The sequence below is a fragment of the Sceloporus undulatus genome, chromosome 6, assembly GCF_019175285.1.
Source record: "Sceloporus undulatus isolate JIND9_A2432 ecotype Alabama chromosome 6, SceUnd_v1.1, whole genome shotgun sequence".
NCBI classification, from domain to species: Eukaryota; Metazoa; Chordata; class Lepidosauria; order Squamata; family Phrynosomatidae; genus Sceloporus; species Sceloporus undulatus.
This window is the reverse complement of record NC_056527.1, coordinates 23,586,597-23,600,623: the sequence shown is the minus strand read 5'-3', so window position 1 is coordinate 23,600,623 and position 14,027 is coordinate 23,586,597. Positions and strand designations below refer to the sequence as shown.

General features: G+C 41.2%; 1 protein-coding gene across 1 annotated transcript in view; it reads left to right on the top strand.

Moving 5' to 3' along the window:
* The window catches only part of KIAA1217 (KIAA1217 ortholog), a 504,546-nt gene that overhangs the window by 309,777 nt on the left and 180,742 nt on the right, over positions 1-14,027 (top strand).

The following is a 14,027-nucleotide window of genomic DNA, read 5'->3' as shown; positions in this document are numbered from 1 at the left end:
CTAACAATGAGTCCTTGTGAGACGGAACCTGGTAAAGTGACCTGGGGTTGATGTCAAGCACGATACATTAAGCATCAACCACAATTGCAGAGTATGCCTTTCAGATTAAAAACAACAACAACAACAAAAACAAAGTCAGTCAGATGAGGGAAACACAACCACACACCTTTCAAAGCAGTGCTCTTGTCCTGAGATTCAGCCCCTCACCCTGAAGACTGAGACTCAGGCCCAGGCCTGAGATATGGGAATCCTAATCAGGAGTAGGCAACAAGCAGTTACCGATACATACGCCTCCTGCCCATATTATGTACCTCCTGCTGTCATTTCTCTTTACTGCCATACCACTGGCCCAAACTCCAGACCTTTAAATGAAAGTAAGTGGGGTATTTGCATCTTATTTTTGAACTGAATTGTGCACCAGGAAGCTTCCTGAATGTATTATTCATTTCAGAAGAAGGCTTGTGCTCCCCCTTTTTTTAAAGGTAAATTGCTCTGGGGGGCTACAACAACCCTTAAACTGGGCAGCATGGCAGTAGTGAGGCCTATGGTGTGTGTGTGTGTGTGTGTGTGTGTGTGTAATGTTCCCCTGCCCTGGAAATTGCCTGCTCTTTTAGTAGATAGTCTCTCGCCTTGTTGTATTTTTTCAAGTAATTTCGGACATTTCAGACCCTAAAGTGAACATATCATGGGGTTTTCTTGACAAAAGTTATTCAGAGGGGGTTTGCTGTTGCCTTCCCCTGAAAGCATGTGACTTGCCCAAGGTCACCCAGTAGATTTCATGGCTAAGCTGGGAATCGAACCCTGGCCATGCTGGCTCTCGGTCCCCCTATGTAATTCAGTGTACAGAAACTGATTGTCTGGACAGTTAAATCTTGATACACTGATAGTGTCAGGACATTGTAAGGAGGGAAAGCAGAGTATCTTATGCAGCATGTATGGCAATCCATTTGATAACATTGCCAGTAGAGTTGCCAGGTCTCAGGACACTAGCTGAAGTCTCAAGGAATTGTCTTACTTGCCCTAGGTGGAAAGGTAGCTCTCAGGACAAGCATTGCTAGAAGAGGAGAATGCTCAATTTTATTGGTTTAGGTGGCTTTAAAGCTTGACAGCTTGCCTTCCCTTAGTAGAATAGATGGAATATCAGTTGAACCAGGCAGTTACGTTGTATGTAACTATTTTCAGGTGACAATATGTAAAGAATAACTATATACCCAATGCACAGGTCTCTGGGGACACCAAGTGAACAGGTATGATTTATAATTAAACTATAGAAGACTGGGCCTTTTAGCCACCTATCTATTTAGGAGGGACGGGAATAAATTGTTTTAAAATAGTAAGTTGTGATCCTTGTTCCTTCACTACCTAGAATTTCTACCTAGAATGGAGCCCTGGTGGCGCAGTGGTTAAATGCCTGTACTGCAGCCATTCACTCGAAACCACAAGGTTGAGAGTTCAAGACCAGCAAAAGGGCCCAAGCTCGACTCAGGCTTGCATCCTTCCGAGGTCGCTAAAATGAGTACCCAGACTGTTGGGGGCAAATTAGCTTACTTGCTAATTAGCTTACTTACTGTTCACCGCTATGATCTTTGGAATAGCAGTATATAAATAAAACAAATTGTTATTATTATTATTAAAAATAAGGAGGGAATAAGGATATATGGTTTTGAATGATTGAATGAATCCTAGACCCAAAAGCAAAATTTCACCAATGGGGCCATAAATTTGGAAAGTTAATTTTTGGACTATAACTTCCAGAATCCCAAGACTGCCTGATCTGTCATGAGTTGATACCCAAAATGTAATTTCCCCCATCTCTGTTAATAACTAAAAAGTGAAGGAGAGTCAATCCACCTGAAAGTAATCTTTACAACATAAAGGTCCTCTGAAGTGGTTTTGACTTCTGACTTGAAGTGTTCCAATTCATTTTCTGGCCAGACAGACATGTGCTTATCCATCCTTTATCTAGAGCAATCCTCAAGGTATAGTGGAAAAAATTGTATCCCGTGCATCTTTTTTTAAAAATAATAAAAATACTTTATCCATAATACAAAATACAAAATCTTGCAATCATAAAACAATGGTATAAAAAAGTTTCATGCTGTTAAAAACTTTCCTTATTAAAATTTTGCACAATTCAATTCATTTAAAATAAATCTGACCATAAAGAACAGTGGCTAAATGGAGGAGAAACAGATGTCAAATTTGTATTAATGTAATTTATAAGAGGAGACCATTTCTCCGGAACAGGTCTTTGATTTTGTTGTTTTGAGTTATATTCATATTATATATTAATTTCTCCATAAGCCATTGATCCCAAACTCTTTTCCACCAGCTATCCAGGGATACAAGACCTGTTTTCCAATTATTAACTACTTCTAGATGAGCTGCTGTCAGCAAAAAAGATATCAACTTTCTGTTTTTTAAAGATTTATTACCTTTTGTGTATACTGAAAGTAACAAAAGAGCTGGGCAAAAAAAGATTTTTTTTTTGTTTTGTAATTGAAGCAATTTGGTTGATCACATCATACCAGAAGTGGGTAATTTTGGAACAGTATAACTACATATGGATTATAAGTCCCTAAGACTGGACAACCTCTCCAACACAAAGATGATATAGATTTTATCCCCTGTGATTTCCTAACAGGGGTCAGATACCATTTATGTACTAGCTTTAGAAAGTTCTCTCTGGTTAAAGCATCTGACATGGCTTTGCTCCTCACTCCAGGCCCTCAAAACTATTGGCAGATATTGGTGGCATATCTTACTTTGATCACATTGAAAACAGTAATCTTTCTGTATTCGGGCTAATATTAATCTAGATACTAGCTGCTTGGGGAGGAAGATGAATATTTTCCTGGATTCTCGACTCTGAGAATTAGCTGCTTTCTTTTTCATGCTCAAATAGTGTGAGCAGTGTTTACTTCACAGATCAGTTCTCATTGAAGTAATCCAATGGGATGTCTTGTACTATTAAAAGTTGGGAATGAAGCTTCAATATAAAACAATGCTGGTCTTTTTGATTTAGCTCCCTTTGATCGTTCAGGTTCTCTTTTGTCAGTTCAAACTCTTGCTTAGAAATCTAACAAAAGCCATGTCAGGTAAATGTTGCTGTTGGACCTATCATTAGAAATAACACTTTGTGTACTAAGATTATCCGGAAGATATCAAGACAGGTTGTCTTTGTGGCTATCTTGATATATCTGGCAGCTTTGTTGACTTGTCTGTTAGATTTGGTGACATTGCTACATGTCAACAGAAGAGCTAGGCAAATCCCTTTGGTGATTAGCATAGAGTTCTGGAATATGTGAGCACAGCTTATGCACACTGCTACAAAGGCATGTGGCTAAATAAAACAAAAAACGCAACAAGTAGAAATGTCCTAATGTTCTATGCTATTATAATTATTAAAGCAGCACTCTATCACTATCACACATTCCCACTGCATATATTCAAAGCCTGTTCTGCCAGATCAAAGTACAGTACCCAACATCCTGAGAGCAATCATGCAGAATAATAAAGGCAGCAAAGACAAATTTCTTCTCTGCCCCTATTGCATTGCAGGTAATTGGCCAGCAGAGCTGTTTTGAGTGGTCATGGATCTTTTACATACAAGTCCAAGGGAGGAAAAGCCAAATCACTTGACAGCCCTCTGTGAAAAACTTGCCCAGTACTTTGCAGATTAAATTGCTTGAATGCTAAAATTTATATAGATCCAGTGGATGTCAATACAGCCCCGCTTGTGCAGTGACAATGGATACTTTTCAATTTGTGCAACGCAAGACTGTGGACAGGATTCTTGGAGAGACAGAGCTACTGCATATGTTCTAGATCCTTGCCCTTCCTGGGATATTTAAGAAAGCTAAAGAGGGACTGTCTCGATAGTACAGGGAGTGGTTAATGCCTCATTAAAACAAGGCAGAGTTCCAGCTTGCCTGAAGGAGGCTGTTATGAAACTATTACTAAAAAAAGCCACCCCTGGATCCCACCAGTCTGGATAGTTATTGACCAGTCCCTACCACTTCATTTTTTAGACAAGATTTTGGAGCATGTGGGATTGGAAGGAAAATTTCATGGGGAGGGCCATTCGTATTTTGGTGGACAGGGTTCTTATTTTGCCTCCCCCCACAGCTGTATCCCTACTTCTTTGGTAGGAAACACAGATGTCAGGAATACATGCAAACACTTTATCTGATCCTTAATAATATAGCCTCTCATCCTGCATGGCAGGGGCAGGGACATAGCCAAGGGAGGGGGGTTCTTGGGGTCTGGACCCCCCCCCTTCCATTAGAAAAATGAATGGTGCGTGCTGCTGCGCCGCCACACCCAAGCCCCATTATAATGGTGGCACTTAGTCTGGACCCCCCCCTTCCTAAAATCCTGGCTACGTCCCTGGCAGGGGTTTGGACTGGATGGCCCCTGTGACCTCTTCCAACTCTATGATTCTATGATAGAACCTGTAAGGGTCAAAACAGATTGTAGGACACTGGAGACCATGATGCCCTTGGGTGATAACATCCAGTGCAAACTCTTACCTAGGGCTGAGTGGGAAAGTTCCACAATTTAAAGCAGCAGCATAAAGCACTTCCCTGACAGCAGGATTTTTTTTGAAAGTTACTTTGAGCTTATTCAGAAATGCTGGCATAATGAACTGTTGCTCTTATTTTGAACTTTCTTTGCTTGCCCCCTTTAACATCAGCATCTAGTCAACTCTAATTAGCTTTGAGGTATTGGTTGTGGCATTCCATTTACAATGTGATCCCTGATTGGCTGGGATCACCCATGTAACTGGTGCAGACCTATACACTTCTGCTGTCTCCCTAAGACATGGATTATAGATTGTGTTTGAACACTTGGCAGTCAGTTGACTTCTCTGGGCTAAGTTCCCAGAATTTTTCTTGGGTCTGTGTGGTGCTGATGTAAATTCTGAAAGGAAGCTTTTCTCAAAAGGATTACTGGAAAAGTTCAAAGGCATACCTCTTGCAATTAAACCTCTAGAGAAAATAGCACATGTGACTTACTCACAAACTGCCAAATTTAACCTCTAGCAACATTGATGTGCAGTTTTGTTTGTTGACTGTTCCTCTTTCTCTTCAGCATAAAGAAAATCTGAACCATGACATGGAATTTTTGCAGTTTACCCTGGAGAGAATAGAGTTAAAAGTGGCATTTCAGATTAGCTATTATCCTCTATTGCTTTCCCTTAGGATTTCAAATAGACAGCCTATCATACTGAATTTTTTAAGATTTCACTTTGCAGAATGGATGAATTAACTTCAGGGTGTCATGTGGATGGATTATTTGGTTGTCTGTTATGTCGATGGTGACAGGAGCCTTGGCTGTTGAGGATGATAAAAAAATAAAAGCAATATTTGTGTTTCTTTACAGATGCTGATGCATTTGGCTTAAAACAATTCTGTGTCTGGCAGCGTAATAAAGTGTGGGATGTCTTGAGAGTAAATTCTCTCATTATAGCAGTGTAAACTGTGTTCAGAAGAACTCATTAAATGGAAAACAAAGGACACCAACTGGCCAATTAAATAAAATATGCTGAATGGTTAGCAATGTGGCTTCTTCACTGCAAAATGAGCAACCAGCCTCTCTTGCTTTGAAGGTTGAAATACCCTAAAGAAATAGTAGTGTTGGTAGATCTAATATATATTTATATGCATACTGCAATATGCAGTGGCAGCCACAACTCTTCCATTGCCTGAGGTGGGAGGAGAAATAATGGAACGAACCCCTCATCCTCCTTGTCTCCAGCTACTCCTCTGCCCGTTCTCTTTATCATCAGTGTTGCTATCTCACATTTAGAATAGAATCATAGAATTATAGAGTTGGAAGAGACCACAAGGGCCATCCTGTTCAACCCCTTGCCATAAATTTGTTGCTACTGCTGCCACCACTGCTACCTATCTTCTCTAAAAAGCAGCATTACCTATCTTCTCTAAAAAGCAGCAACTGTTACTGATCTCCACTGAGCTGATCAGGCACAAAAGCATGATTCCAAGGAGCTATTAATCACATTCAGACTGCTACCACACTGTGGAATTAATGCAGTTCAATACTGCTTTAACTGTCTTGGCTCTATCCTATGGAATCCTGGGATTTGTAGTTTGTTGTGGCACCAGAACATGCTGACAGAGAAGGCTAAAGATCTCACAAAACTAACAATCTCAAAACCAGAGAGCATGGCAGTTAAAGCAGTGGCAAATGGCAATGTAGATGCAGCCTCAGGGATTGAGGAAAGGGAACTTAGGGAAACTGATTATGCTGTTTTATAGGCAGTCTCTCTCAGGGTACTTTACCCTTAGGTTTGGATCGAAGGACATCTTGGAGTCCACTCTTTAACATCTCTCTAGAAGTGTGGCTGTGGGCCCCAGAGTAATTGGTAGTAAAAATCACTGCTACTGGTGGTTTGCCTGAGATATTGTTGTGGTTGTGTGCCTTTAAGTCATTTCCAACATATGGCTACCTGGAGACCAAGTATGGCTCCCATGTAAACATACCTGTATAATACACACTTAGGGAGCCCTGGTGGCACAGTGATTAAATGTCAGTACTGCATCTACAACGTGAGTTTTGAACCTGCAGGGCTCCAGGTTGACTCAGCCTTCCATTTCATAGCAGGTCAGTAAAATGAGTATGCAGCTTGTTGGGGGCTCTTGTAAACCGCTTAGACAGTGCTTAGCTCACTATGAAGTAATATAGAAATGTAAAGTGCTATTGCTATTTTTAAAACATATAATGGGTTTTCCGTGGCAGCATTTGTTCAAAGGCAACTTCCTCTTCCTCTGAGGCTGAGAAAGTGTAAGTTGCTCAAGGCTACCCAGTGGGTTTCCATGGCTGAACAGGGATTTGAACTCTGGTGTCCCGGGGTCCTAGTCAGACAAAAACCACTACACCACACCACAAGGTGTTCTGCCTCACTCCTTATAACTAATGACTAATAAGTCACTGAAGACAGTTGTGTGTTAAGACAGGGAAATGGCAGAAATTAGCCATATGGGAGGGATGATGTATGGATACACACATATGTAAATTAAATAAATATCCTTCAGACATTAGGGTTTGCAACCAGGTTTACACTAAGCAAGGAACTGAAGCCAGGTTTGGTTTCCATGTTAATATACTGTACATAAATTGTGAGTCAGCATGGTGCAGTGGTTGGAGCATTGGACTACGACTCTGAAAATCAGGGTTTGATTTCCTGCTCGGCTATGGAAACCCAGTGGGTAACCTTGGGTGAGTCACATAGGTGCGTTACAGACCACCCAGAAGGGGCGGTCTGCCGCCGCCTTCATTTGCAGTGCGGAGGAGCCCCACCGTCCAAACTGCGAGGCTCCTCCGCGCTGCAAATAAGAATCACCAAAATGGCGCTTCTCTTTGCGACGCGGATATGATGCCGCGAGGTGCCAATGGCACACTCGCAGCGTCATATGTGCTGTGCAACATGCGGATGCAGCGCATCCACTATGTAAAGATGACGGCCCCCGTGTGGAACGGGCGCCGCCATTTTGTATGGACTCGGTCCGTATTAGGGTTAGGGGCATCCGGAAGGGACGCCCCTTTCTAACCCTAATACGAACCCAGTCCGTACTATAGGCCCATTGGTAACGGGCCATACTCTCAGTCCCAGAAAACCCTATGATGAGGTTGTCTTAGAGTTGCCATAAGTCAAAAAGGACTTGAAGGCACCTAGCAACATCACATACTAACATATTCTGTCTATAATATCAATCAGTATCAATATCTATTATTGAAGTCCATAGACTCATCAGTACAGAACAAACAGAAATTATAAGATACAATTTAACTTTTCCATAATCAAAATCAAATTGATTTTGATCGTTTAGATACTCTGGCCAATTATAGGAGTTTCTTTTTCTCTAATCTTAATTACTGAAGACAAGAATTTGGCAACTGACAGAATCACATTAGAACATCTATCCTCTAAAAGAACTTTGACATAAAACTTATATGATTAGCTTCTTCATAAAGGAGAAATCAACTATTTGCAACCCTGATTGTAAAAAATGCAAGACAGTGTAATATGTGAATTCAAGGTGATGGTAATGACATTTGCCACCCTAAATGGCTTGTGGCCTTGATATATGAAGGAGTGTAGTGGTTTATGAATTAGGCTATGATTCTGGAGTTCAGGATTCGATTCCCTGTTCGAGTATAAAAATTCACTGAGTGACCTTGGGCAAGCTACATTCTCTCAGCTTCAGAGAATGGTAGTAGCCTCTGGAGAAATTTGCCAAGAAAACCCCATGATGCTTATTGCCTTATGGTTGCCATAAGTAAAAAATGATGTAGTAGCACCAGCAGTAGCAACAACAAATCTCTCCTTTTATTTACCTGCCTGAGATCTGAAGTTTGTTGCAGAAACCTCCACCACCATGTCCCATTAGTCAGGGCAATACGCTGTGTGGAGATGTGGGAAAGGGCCTTTTCTGTTGTTGTACTTCAGTTATGGAATAACCTGCCTGAGGGCCTATTGACACCAACATTGCTGTCTAAATCAAAATCTATCAAATTGTTTAATATATTTTTATTTGCTGATTTTTTTACTGCTTTAAATAGCTTTAAATTGATTAATATGATTTTATTGCACATCACTCTGAGATCTCACAACATAGAGCAGGATATAAAACTGATAACAATGCTGATGTAGATGAGTTTATCAAGCTGTGCACCTTAAGATATATGTTAAGTGGAGAAGAACACGAAGCATATGGGAGTTCTTAAAAGAAAAATGCTACACATCCCCTGCTGTATTTTCAGTACTACTCTAGCATCTATCTACATTAAGCACTACAGGGCTGCAGCTGCAATGATGAATCTTGACAACTTTGGCTTTAGACAGATGTGTCTTACAGTTTTACAGTTTCATCATGACAGCTGTGCTGAGGTTAATGATTCATGTGCTGTAGCAAAGTTATATACACTGTCAGAGTTCTGTAGACTTGAGCAGATCCAAGACTTTCTCACATAGCAGCTGCTCCATGGGAGAACTACAAAGAAAACATCTTTTCTCGGCAGAAAGCTGTTAAAACACTGATAACTTCAAACTCCGGTTTTCAAAATAAATCCACACTGACCTGTTAGCTTTAGATGGATTCCTAATAAAGCCTCAGCTGCAGCTTGCCTTACGCTCTATTTACAAAGGGGGTCTGCTTTAATGGTGTCAGCCCAAAGAAAAACAAAAGGCTCAAGCAAAAGTACAAAAATGAATCGTAGTCAGACTTGGTAACACCCTGTTCCTGTCCTTCTCCCCCCTAAAACTCAAACTGTGACAGCATCTGGTGAAGGAAATAAAATCCAAGTAAATGGTGGCGCAGTGGTTAAATGCCTGGTTAAATGCCTGTATTGCAGCCATTCACTCAAAACCACAAGGTTGCGAGTTCAAGACCAGCAAAAGGGCCCAAGCTCGACTCAGGCTTGCATCCTTCTGAGGTCACTAAAATGAGTACCCAGACTGTTGGGGGCAAATTAGCTTACTTGCTGTTCACCGCTATGATCTTTGGAATAGCGGTATATAAATAAAACAAATTATTATTATTATTATTATCTGCAGCAGATTGTTTTCTAGTTTAGCCAGCTCAAGGGCAAAAGGATGGCAGTTTTTAATACCTGTACTATTGCAGATAGAGTTGTGATGCATTTTGAGCCATTGCAATGCATTGACTAAAAGGGTATTGGACTGGGATTGGAGAGATTTAGGTTCAGAGTCTCACTGGTAGATGAAAATGGCAGGCTCTGTCATTCAGTCTAACCTACCTCATAAGTGTGTGAGTAGCCACATTTCATTACAGCCTTCTTGTACAGGAAAAGAAAGCAGAAACAGAGCCAGAAAATAGTGCCTTTCTCCATGCCTTATAGCATAATGTTGTGGCGCTTCAGTTGTCATCCTGTGACAGACTGTTTTAAAGTGCATCTTTTGTTTCGCTGGAAGAATCTGTTCAACAAAAGACACACTTTTTACAACCATCTGCTGCAGGAAGAGAATTGAAGCACTATGACATCATGAAGTAAGGCATGGAGAAAGTTGCTAGTTTCTGTCTCTGTTTTCTTTTCTCAGGTGATGAGGCTCTAAGCTCCTTGAAGGAAGGACAGGGTAGAGTCTCTAGCAGGGGTAGGGAAAGTGCAACCTGAGGGCTGCATGAAGCATCCAAGGTATCTTCAAGTTCCCCTCATGTTTTCTAATTTTGTTTCAAATCTCCAGACCTGTAGAAGGTGTAGGAGCTAGTTATGCCATGATGACCTGAAAATTGTCTGTCGTCGTGGGCTGCTTCCTCCCTGGCAGCTGCCAGTCATCTTAATGCTGAAACTGTAATGTAAGTGGCAATGGCAGGCTCACAGACTTGTGTGACTGGGGGGAAAGCCAGATCTGCTGTGGATTCTCTTGGCATTTTACATGGACATTTATTTGATGACATGAGGTCCATGACTACAAGCTGACAAACTCACTCAAAACTTCATTTGCCGTGTACAGGGAACAGGTCAGAGTATGATACACAGAAGGCAGCAACCAGTGACCTAAACTGGACTGTGACTTTGAGGTCCAGGTTAAACTCTCCCCTACAAGCTCATGAAATTCACTGCATGTCCTTGGGCTAGTCATTCTTTCTTAGACAAATCTACTTCACAGGGCTGTTGTGAGAATACAGTGGGGAGGAAGACAGTTGTGCATGTCACCTTGAGATCACTGAAGTATGGAATATAAATTCAGCAAGTAAATGAAAAGGGTGAGGAACATTTAGCACAAACTAGTCAGGTAGCAATGCTGGTACTATCCTGTTAGTGGCATGTGTAAGTGTAAGTGCAAGTCCAACTTATCTTACATATTTGATGGGTTTTTTGTTTGTTTTCTGTGGTAGCCCCGCTGAATGGCAATTGCATGGCTGAAGGGAAAAGGTGTGGAAGAGGATCAGGACCAGATCAGTGACACAGACTAGACCCACAGCCAGGTGTGGGTCTAGTCTGACATCATCTTTTGTTAAGACCCTGGTAAATCTCCACAGAAGATGTTATCAACATTTGGGGCATATCCAATCCCCTACGTTCACCACAAGGTGGAATGGCTGTTTAGGAAGGCTGTTGTTTAAAAGAAATGTTAGTACTCTGGAGGAGCAGTGAGTGGGGAGCCATAGTGTAAGAATTTTCTGCTGGCATAAATCTTATGCTGTGTTGGGCAGCAGTGTGAAAAATAGATGATGTGTCTGGTCAATCTGCCAGGCCTGCATGTCTGGCCATTGTTTTACATCATTGTACCCACTACTCTGAAGACTTGATGTGCATTCAACTGCTTGTTACTCAAGCAGCAACTAAACTGCTTTTTCAGCTTGGCTGTGTAGAGTAGAACCACTTACTGTGTGGCCTTTTTTATTTTTAGTAGCTATCATAGCAAAATATCCTCCAAATGTGTTTACTTTACAGGTCTGAAGCCAAAATTCACCGCGTATGTTAGTCCGCAAGCACTGTGTAGTCTAGAAATGACTAAAACTATAAATTATTATAAACACAGTGCTTTGGGAAGAGTTCATATAATATGGCTATTTATGGAGTCTTACCCATTGCAAACTTCGTTCAGGGCCCAGTAATGTATACGTGGTTTCCAAAAAAAATGCCTGCAGATTCACTGAAAGACAAAATATATATTCATTCTTTTCCACTGAATGTATGTTTGTTAATTAGGACTTCAGCTTATCCAAATAATTCCACCTCACTTAATCTGTTCTCCATATGTAGCCCTTTCAGCTAAAAACACATCACGGATGTGTAATTGAATCAGTGCCATAGAATAAATGCATAATGCATGGATTTGTGCAATTTTGTGTCCTAATGACTTTCGAAAGATTTATTAAAGACTATTACAATAATTTAATTAGGGGAATGTTTAAGTATCTTCTGGAACACTGTTTCTCTTGTTTAAAATTTAATATCTAGGTATTAAATTTTTCATTAGCTCTTGGAGTTTTAGAGTTGCCAGGTAACATGTTTGTGTTTGTGTTGTGTGAATGTACAGTTAATGAGTGTGCATGCGCATGCATTCTGCTCCACCATTCTAACACGATATACTAAAGATAGAAAGCTGCCAGATCATTGGTCCTCCTAGGCTAGTAATGCCAAAGTCACTGTTAGTTTCTAATACAGGAAGCAACACTACACTGAAGTTGTGATGGTGGCCATTAGCTGAGATGACTGTAAAAAGAAAGAACAGCTGGCCCTCCATATTCACGGATACTTTATCCATGAATTTAAGCATCCATGGCTTGAAAACAGTCCAAAAGCAAACTTGATTTTCCTATTGTATTTAATGGAATTTGAGCACGCACAGATTTTGGTAATTTTGATATTTTAACATGTAATTTGTTTTAATTATTGTAGTGATTTAATTCTGTTTTAATGTACTATTTTTGTATGTTTTTAATTGTATTGTTTTTTATTGTTGTAAGCCGCCCTGAGTCTCAGTTTTGGGAGAAGGGTGGGATAAATAATAATAATAATAACCCCGGGGGGGGGGGGGTCCTGGAACCAAACGTCAGCAGATACAAAGGGGCCACTGTAAAGGAGGAGGGAGAGAAATGCGCAGGATATAGTTGTGAGTGAGGCATATACATTAATACAAAATTACCATATTTCCCATAAACATTTACTTGTGATTGGTATCTGTAATTATTTGTAACTAAGGTCCCCAGATCCCAGGGCTTGGCCTTTCCTCTCTGATCTTCCAGACAAGTGGGAGGAATCTCAGGGCAAGAGAACTGTCTTGAAGTGTGTGTATTTTCCTCATCAGCTAGGCTTCATGTTTTTTATTTGAATGGTATACTTTGCAGTTGTAGTTGATGCTTAAGGTTTCTTGGGCAGGATACAGACCGCCCAGGTTTGCTGCGCGAGGGAACCGCAGTGGACAAACCATGCGGCACCCCTCATGCAGCAAAAAGAACCCGCAAAAAGCGGGTTCTTTCTGTGGCACGGTTGTGATGCCGCAAGGCGCCAATGGCGCATTGTGGCGTCACAAGAGCGCTGAGACGTGTGGGTGCTAGGCGTCCATCACATCAAAATGGCGGTGCCCGTATGCACAGGGCACCGCTATTTTGACGCCCTCATCACATGTGAAGGGCATCTGAAAGTGCCACCCCTCACACGTCACGACGACACCCCATAGGGCCCGTCTAGCAAGCACCTTGCTTAATAACATCACCTTTGCAACATCACCAGGGCCCACCTACTGTGGCATCACAGGGATCGTCCACAGGTTTCAGGGTTTGGCACTGAGATTTCAGGGCAATCCTGCTTGTAATGAGCATCCTGGAAGCATCTGTGAGGAAGAGAATAATTAACCAGAAAACTTAATAACCACAGAGAATCTAATCTTATCAGCAAAAGCATGTTGTAAACTGTACATTTTTGTGACGATGGAATTACCTTGTGCAGAATTTGATTCAGCTGTTCATAAATGTTCAAATTTGCTATGATCCTAAATATTTAAAACAAAATATTGTGGGGAAAGGGGAAGGAGATGCTGTGAAGAGTTGCAGTTGAGAGTGTCATTGTACTGCACCTCCCAGGAACCCTAGCCTGCATAGTGAACGGTGAAGAATGCTGATAAAATCTGGAGGACCACACTTTGTCCTGCCCAGAATTGGTGAGTGGGAAGGAGATCTAGCTCTCCCTGCCAGATACCATTACAGATGCCCTCAGGCTGTTTTTAATTGGTCTTTCCCAGCTGGGCTTTCAAACCAAAAGTATCTTGAAGGCCTTTCAAAGACTATGGGAGTATTGGAGGAATTTAGCACTTTACTTCTTTTTCCCCAGCTGTTACTGTGCATAAGATTTGCATTCCTGTTGTCTTAGAAGAGGCAGAACTGAGAACACATATTTGGTGCGATAATGTGCTGGTTTGGATGTAACACTAAACTATAATTTAGTTTTTCATGGATGAGTTACAGTAATCCATGGGTTTATACAATCCTCCTTCTCCGTTTCTAACATGCCTGGGTGGGTTAATTCAGGAGTTT